Consider the following 8,873-nt stretch of genomic DNA (forward strand, 5'->3'; position numbering starts at 1 on the left):
AGGAGAGAAGGGAACCAAAAAAAGAGCCAAATCTGCTTTAGGGTTCAGGAAGGGGTCAGGGATGTAAGGCTTGAGATTCAGACAAAGAGGTCACACAAAACAGAAGATTTAGATTTAAGTATTGGATTTGCCCACAAAAGACTCCAAAATTGCCAGTTCCAACTCTCTGGAAGGCACAATAATAAGCCTATGACTGTTCCTTATTAAGTATGTATTTATATTGTATCACCTTCCAACTCTTCTATATCTACTACATAAGGCTTTATTATTCTGGTAGATCTCTGACTCTGCAATCCAATAACATGAACAGCTTCTATAGCATAGGCCTATAGAAACACAAAGAAATCTTCAAACAAGTCACAGCCTACAATTATTTGCACAGTATAAAATCAGTCAAAATGTCTCTTCAATTCCCATGTGCTCCAGCTCTATGAATTGCTCTGGATTATGCTAGAGTTGTTGATTCTATAGGTTAGCCTACCTAAACTACAGTACGGGGTTATTTTGGGTAACGTACGTATCATCTAGTTGTTCATACAAAAACGCCTCTCAAAGTTTTCAATGCTTGAGTGCAACCATCAGAACATTCTCGTCAATAACACTGCGCTTCATCATTTGCTAGCGAATAGGCTACCTCAAAATGATATCACTAACCTGCATGCATACCTCTTGCGCTATCCTCAGATGACAGAACTGTTGCGATGGATATGCGTTGGTGTATCTTCCTTGGCGGGACTTGACCGATCAATCGCTGTGATCAATGATTGGGTTTATAGAATCCCCTATTATTGGTCCCTATAACTTTTTATACCTGTTCCATCTGCCGGTCGACATCGATGCACAGTGGGTACGGGAAGACAGCTGTTCGCTTTCAACCAGTGACTATCATCGCGCTGCGAGCCTTTCACTCTCCTGCGCCCTGAGAGAGAGAGGAGGATATTTGCGAGTACACTACAACCTCTAGTGTTCGCAAATTCAACAGACATTATGGCCCAATCCCAAATAAACCACAGGTGTCAAACTAATTCCACGGAGGGACGATTGTCTGCGTTTTTTTTCGCTCCTCCCTTGTCCTTGATTGATAGATGAAGGTCACTAATTAATTAGTAAGGAAAAAACTAGAACTTGCAGACACTAGGCCCTCCATGGAATAAGTTTGACACCCCTGCCCTAGACCCTACTACACCCTATGCATTTGTGGAGATAAGAAATGGTTCGAAAGGTGTAAGCAATATGGTATTTAGCTCCACTTGCTAACTGATGCATCACCGTGGGCTAGGTGGAAGTTTCATCATGTTGTTTACACTTGTCAAATCCTCTGAAATCTCCACAGGGGTTAGGGCAGGGATCATGAATTCAGAGAAGATGGTCAGGGGGGCCGCTGCCTGAACATAACTAAACTTGACTAAAACATAATCATTTCAAACCTTGCTTACATTTGGATATGATCATATACAGAGGCGTCATGCACCCCAACAATCTGAGGGGGCACAAAGTACGTGAGGATGGCTGGAGGGCAGTAGGCCACCCGTCCTGAAGTTGAAGAATGTTGTATTTTCCAAACAAATGATATAGCTGTTTCCTGCACTAGAGTCATAATGCATTATGCAAATTTTATGTAAAAAGAAAAGTGTATTTTTCTGCATATTTAAGCATACCTCTTGAGCTGTCTGTATCGTCCTGACTGGTGGTTCTTTTTTTTAAAGAAATTAAATATGCTTCTCTGCATCTCTGCTAAAATCTGGGTAAAAGATTGAAAGGAATGTGAGTCTTATTCAGTACATTTAATTATTGCTTGATTTTATTACGGTGGCAATATGTAACTTTTTGGGCGACCTGACCAAATTCACATAGAAATGTGAGCTATAGATCTATCATTCTCCTTGAAAATAAGTCTAAGAAGCTGCATATCTGTTCTATGTGTGCTATTTCTATGCTTCCCATTCTTAAGTTATGTTGTTGCATCTTTAACTTTTGGTTTTATACACCAGCTTCAAGCAGCTGAAACAACAATATATTTGGTTATGGAAAATATATTTTACATCAGTTTAGATGGAATAACGATTATCTACACCAGGTATTCCTAATCTGGGGTACCCCTGCAATGCCGTCAGGGGTAAACCAAATAAAAATGTGAAAAAGCTGTCTACATACCATCACAGACTGATGCTGGCACTAAGACCGCACTCAATGAGCTGTAGTCCGCCATAAGCAAACAGGAAAACGCTCACCCAGAGGTGGCACTCCTAGACTTTAATGCAGGGAAACTTAAATCCGTCTTACCAAATTTCTATCAGCAACCAAAGGGAAAAAAACTCTGGACACACCTTTACTCCACACGCCGAGACGCATACAACTCCATTTGGCAAATCTGACCATAAATTGATCCTCCTGATTCCTGCTTACAAGCAAAAATTAAAGCAGGAAGCACCAGAGACTCGATCAATAAAAAAGTGGTCAGATGAAGGAGATGCTAGGCTACAGAACTGTTTTGATAGCACAGACTGGAATATGTCCCGGCATTCTCCGATGGTATTGAGGAGTACACCACCAGTCATTGGCTTCATCAATAAGTGCATCGATGGCGTCGTACCCACAGTGACCATACGTACATACCCCAACCAGAAGCCATGGATTACAGGCAACATCCACACTGAGCTAAAGGCTAGTGCTGTCGCATTCAAGGAGCGGGCCACTAACCCGGAAGCTTATAAGAAGTTCACTGTCATTTTCAACCTCTCCCTGTCCGAGTCTGTAATATCAACATTTTAAGCACCATCATAGTCCATGTGCCAAAGAATGCTAAGGTAACCTGCCTAAATGACTTCCGACCCGGAGCTCCTCACGTCTGTAGCCATGAAGTGCTTTGAAAGGCTGGTCATGGCTTACATCAACACCATTATCCCAGAAGCCCTAGACACACCATAATTTGCATACTGCCCCAACAGATCCACAGATGATGCAATCTCTGTTGCACTCCACACTGCCCTTTCCCACCTGGACAAAAGGAACATCTGTGTGAGAATGTTATTTATTGACTACAGCTCAGCGTTCAACACCATAGTGCCCTCAAAGCTCATCAATGAGCTAATGACCCTGGGACTAAACACCTCCCTCTGCAACTGGATCCTGGACTTCCTGACGGGCCGCCCCCACGTGGTAAGGGTAGGTAACAACACATCCGCCATGCTGATCCTCAACACAGGGACCCCTCAGGGGTGCGTGCTCAGTCCTCTCCCTCGACGTGATCAAGAAAAAGGAGATGATTGTGAACTACAGGAGAAAGAGGACCGGACACACCCCCATTCTCATCGACGGGACTGTAGGGGAGCAGGTTGAAAGCTTCAAGTTCCTTGGTGTCCACATCCCCAACAAACTAACATGGTCCAAGCACACCAGGACAGTCGTGAAGTGGGCACGACAAAACCTATTCCCCCTCAGGAAACTGAAAAGATTTGACATGGGTCCTCAGATCCTTAAAAGGTTTTACAGCTGCACCATCGAGAGCATCCTGACTGATTGCATCACTACCTGGTATTGAAACTGCTCGGCCTCCGACCGCAAGGCACTACAGAGGGTAGTGCATACGCTCCAGTACATCACTGGGGCAAAGCTTCCTGGCAAGCTGTACCAGAGCACCAAGTCTAAGTCCAAGAGGCTTCTTAACAGCTTCTACCCCCAAGCCATAAGACTCCTGAACATCTAATCAAATGGCTACCCGGACTATTTGCATTGCCCTCCGCTACTGCTACTCTCTGTTGTTGTCATCTATGCATAGTCACTTTAATAAGTCTACCTACATGTACATTTTACTAACCGGTGTCCCTGCACATTGACTCTGTACTGGTAGCCCCTGTATATAGTCTCGTTATTGTTATTTTACTGCTGCTCTTTAATTACTTGTTACTTTAATTTCTTATTCAAATCAAATCAAATGTATTTATATAGCCCTTCTTACATCAGCTGATATCTCAAAGTGCTGTACAGAAACCCAGCCTAAAACCCCAAACAGCAAGCAATGCAGGTGTAGAAGCACGGTGGCTAGGAAAAACTCCCTAGAAAGGCCAAAACCTAGGAAGAAACCTTGAGAGGAACCAGGCTATGATGAATTATTCTTATTCATATGTTTTTATTATTTTTTTAACTGCATTGTTTGTTAGGGGCTCTAATATAAGTAAGCATTTCACTGTGCCTGTTGTATTCGGCGCATGTGACTAATCAAATTTGATTTCTCTCAAGCACACCCTTCTCATTAACCTGTGAGTTGTTCACAATGTTTGATGAACAAATTAGGTTTTATATTTAAAATGGCCAAATAAAGAGCAAAATTATTGATTATTATTATATTATTATTTGTGCCCTGGTCCTACAAGAGCTCTTTGTCACTTCCCACGAGCCGGGTTATGACAAAAACTCACTCTCATTCTTATGTTTAATAAATGTATTGGATAGTGTGTGTGTGTGGCAGGCTTACAAAGATGGCAAAAAAACTATTTTGAGAGTACGTTGACCCTGGTGCTAGAGGGGGTACTCAGCTGGAGGTTGAACTTTTGAAGGGGTATGGGACTATAAAAAGTTTGGAACCACTGATCTACACTATACTAGCTTATTTTGTCACATAAACTGAAATTAGGCAACCTATTAAGGTTTTACCAACCAGGAAATGGCGAAGCGATTTCTGCATAGTGCAATTTTAAGTCCACCAACCTTGCCAGCTGGTATGCCAGCTAAGATAGTTAGAAAAGCTAGCTACTCTAACTTAATTGATAGCCTGAAATGGCTCCTTGATAGCTAGTTATGAGGTTGGGAGACTGGGAACATACCTGGGCTAGCAAAAGCCAACTTCATAAAATTGCTAGGTGGCTTGTAGTAAACTCAGGAAAAAAGAAACGTCCATTTTTCAGGACCCTATCTTTCAAAGATAATTCGTAAAAATCCAAATAACTTCACAGATCTTCATTGTAAAGGGTTTAAACACTTTGCCATGCTTGTTCAATGAACCATAAAACATTAATGAACATACACCTGTGGAACGATCGTTAAGACACTAACAGATTAAAGACAGTAGGCATTTAAGGACACAGATGTGAAAACTTAGGACACTAAAGAGGCCTTTCTACTGACTCTGAAAAACACCAAAAGAAAGATGCCCAGGGTTCCTGCTCATCTGCGTGAACGAGACAGCGCTAAGACAGCGCTACAGGGAGACAGGACGGACAGCTGATCGTCCTCGCAGTGGCAGACCACGTGTATCAACACCTGCACAGGATCAGAACATCCGAACATCACACATGCGGGACAGGTACAGGATGGCAACAACAACTGCCCGAGTTATACCAGGAACGCACAATCTCAACATCAGTGCTCAGACTGTCCGCAATAGTCTGAGAGAGGCTGGACTGAGGGCTTGTAGGCCTGTTGTAAGGCAGACCTACAACGGCGCCTTTGGGCACAAACCCACCATCGCTGGACCAGACAGGACTGGAAAAAAGTGCTCTTCACTGAAAAGTTGCGGTTTTGTCTCTCCAGGGGTAATGGTCAGATTCGCGTTTATCGTCGAAGGAGTGAACATTACACCGAGGCCTTTACTCTGGAGCGGGATCAATTTGGAGGTGGAGGGTCCGTCATGGTCTGGGGCGGTGTGTCACAGCATCATCGGACTGAGCTTGTTGTCATTGCAGACGATCTCAGCGCTGTGCGTTACAGGGAAGACATCCTCCTCCCTCATGTGGTACCCTTCCTGCAGGCTCATCCTGACATGACCCTCCAGCAATATAATGCCATCAGCCATACTGCTCGTTCTGTGCATGATTTCCTGCAAGACAGAAATGTTAGTGTTCAGCCATGGCCAGCGAAGAGCCCGGATCTCAATCCCATTGAGCACGTCTGGGACCTGTTGGATCGGAGGGTGAGGGCTGGGGCCAGGGCCAGCCCCCCAGAAATGTCCGGGAACTTGCAGGTGCCTTGGTGGAAGAGTGGGGTAACATTTCACAGCAATAACTGGCAAATCTGGTGCAGTCCATGAGGAGGAGTTGCACTGCAGTACTTAATGCAGCTGGTGGCCACACCAGACACTGGCTGTTACTTTTGATCCCCCCTTTGTTCAGGGACACATTATTCCATTTCTGTTAGTCGCATGTCTGTCGAACTTGTTCAGTTTATGTCTCAGTAGTTGAATCTTGTTATGTTCATACAAATATTTACACATGTTAAGTTTGCTGAAAATAAACACAGTTGATAGTGAGAGGACATTCCTTTTTTTGCTGAGTTTATTACAGAGAAACAATAACAGGACAAATGTGTCGGGGCATGTGTCCCTGTGCCCCCTATGGTCATGACGCCTCTGATCACATATATCTCTGTATTATGCATGGGAATATTTTGGAACATATTTCCAAAATGAAAACCACTTGGAGCTGGTTTGCTGGTGTTTTGACAGTATTTAATGTCCCCCCAAAAAATGTAAAATAACAAAACAGTTTATATAAAATATAAATAAAATCACCTGCGGGCCAAAGTCGGCCCGCGGGCCACCAGTTGGGGAACCCTGACATAGGGTCTAAGGGTCGATTTGGGATTGGGTTTGTAAAGCAATTATAGGATGTAGGGTATTAGATCAGTGTGGCTTGCCAGGCTACTAGGCGATAGCCTATGTGGGTGAACTATGATTGTTGACCGTCAGGTTAAATTTCCAATTTGTCTAATTTAAAATAGGCTATAGGTCTATTTGTTATGCACGGATATGATTGCAGTGTAATACTGCAATGATCCTAGCTGTATGAGCCATGTTACAATTCCCATTAAGTGAGTTAACCCTCATACGTATGGTGATACGTAGGGTGTTTGCCTTTCATGCCAGTGACCTGGTTTCACTTCCCTGTTGTGCTGTTTGCTACATTGGTGGCAGAAGTGGGATGGTGCCCGTGAGGCCATCAGAGAGATGTGTATACGTGAGGGACTTTGTATAGAGGAAGGGGGTAATGTATTAACCTTAACCCAACACCTAAAGACCTCATCTAGAGGTTAAGTTGTTGGCTTGAAAGTTGCTGGACCAGGGTTCGAGTCCCGGTCTGGGTTAGCAGTCTACCCCTTCCTCTAGCCCTGAAGATCTGCAACAAACTAGCAATGTGCGAGGCTGGTACAAAGCCTCATCGTCACACATTCATATAAATCCGACAGTGAATTTAAAAAAAAACGTGCTTCACGAAAATTTTTCATTTTGGACTATATATTTATCTAGTCAAACCTACTGCAGAATTCACTGGTATCTCACAAAACCAGAGGGATAAACAGACCATAGTCTCGAGTTAGATAGGTTACTGGGATTAGAGATAGTCTATGTGTAATTTGGTCTAGATGAAAGTAGATTTGAAGAGATTAAGGCTGAAATTGTTTCTATAAATGACCTCTCAGCTGTGCTGTCTTCCTGTCAAATCCTCTTATGGAAGCACAGTGAAATAAAGAGGTTTACTCTACAACCCTGAACTCAGTCCTGCTGTACAGGAGATAATAGGTCATATCACAGCAAAGGTCATGGCATGTCAGTGTAGAGGCACCCTCTGAGGTGGTTGACAACAAATCAAATGAAAATCGAATTGTATTTGTCACAAACACATGTTTAGCAGATCTTATTGCGGGTGTAGCGAAATGCTTGTGTTACTAGCTCCAACAGCACAGTAATATCTAACAAGCAATATCTAACAATATACACAATCTAAAGTATAGGAATGGAATTAAGAATATATAAATATTTGGATGAGCAATGCTGGAGCGGCATAGACTAAGATACAGTAGAATAGGATAGAATACAGCATATACATATGAGATGAGTAATGCAAAATATGTAAACATCATTAAAGTGACTAGTGTTCCATTATTAAAGTGGCCAGTGATTTTAAATCTATATATAGGGCAGCAGCCTCTAACGTGATAGTGATGGCTATTTAACAGTCTGATGGCCTTGATGTAGAAGCTGTTTTTCACTATCTTGGTCCCAACTTTGACGCACATGTACTGACCTCGCCTTCTGGATGATAACGGGGTGAACAGGCACTGGCTTGTGTGGCTGTTGTCCTTCATGATCTTTTTGGCCTTACTGTGACATCGGGTGCTGTAGGTGTACTGGAGGGTAGGTAGCTTGCCCCTGGTGATGCGTTGGGAAGACCGCACCACCCTCTGGAGAGCCCTGAGGTTGCCGGCAGTGCAGTTGCCGTACCAGGCAGCGATACAGCCCGACAGGATGCTCTCAATTGTGCATCTGTAATAGTTTGTGAGGGTTTTAGGTGCCAAGCCAAATTTCTTCAGCCTCCTGAGGTTGAAGAGGCACTGTTGCGCCTTCTTTATCACACTGTCTGTGTGGGTGGACCATTTCAGTTTGTCAGGGATGTGTACGCAGAGGAACTTGAAGCTTCCACCTTCTCCACTGCGGTACTGTTGATGTGGATATGGGGGTGCTCTCTTTGCTGTTTCCTGAAGGCCACGATCATCTCCTTATTTTTATTGATGTTAAGTGAGAGTTTATTTTCCTGGCACCACACTCCCAGGGCCCTCACCTCGTCAATGTCCATCAATGCCATCTCGTCAATGTTGGTAATCAGGCTTACTACTGTTGTGTCGTCTGCAAACTTGATAATTGAGTTGGAGGCGTGCATGGCCACGCAGTCATGTGTGAACAGGGAGCACAGGAGAAGCTGAGCACCCATCCTTGTGGGGCCCCAGTGTTGAGTATCAGCTTAGTGGAGGTGTTGTTTACTACCTTCACAAACTGGGGGCGGCCCGTCAGGAAGTCCAGTACCCAGTTGCACAGCACAGGGTTCAGACCCAGGGCCTTGAGCTTAATGATGAGCTTGGAGGGTACTATGGTGTTGAATGCT

At 43.8% G+C, this 8,873-nt stretch overlaps 1 protein-coding gene across 2 annotated transcripts in view; it reads right to left on the reverse strand.

Moving 5' to 3' along the window:
- The window catches only part of LOC139575066 (xylosyl- and glucuronyltransferase LARGE2s), a 232,745-nt gene extending 231,877 nt beyond the window's left edge, over positions 1-868 (reverse strand). The window contains exon 1 of one of the 2 annotated variants that reach the window (XM_071400041.1): positions 667-868. The gene's annotated coding sequence lies outside the window, so the exon portion shown is untranslated. Of the gene's footprint in view, positions 1-654 lie in introns of both variants that reach the window. The other variant, XM_071400040.1, reaches the window with a different exon arrangement.
- Positions 869-8,873: the final 8,005 nt, after the last annotated feature.

The sequence above is a fragment of the Salvelinus alpinus genome, chromosome 5 (assembly GCF_045679555.1).
Source record: "Salvelinus alpinus chromosome 5, SLU_Salpinus.1, whole genome shotgun sequence".
Taxonomy (NCBI): Eukaryota; Metazoa; Chordata; class Actinopteri; order Salmoniformes; family Salmonidae; genus Salvelinus; species Salvelinus alpinus.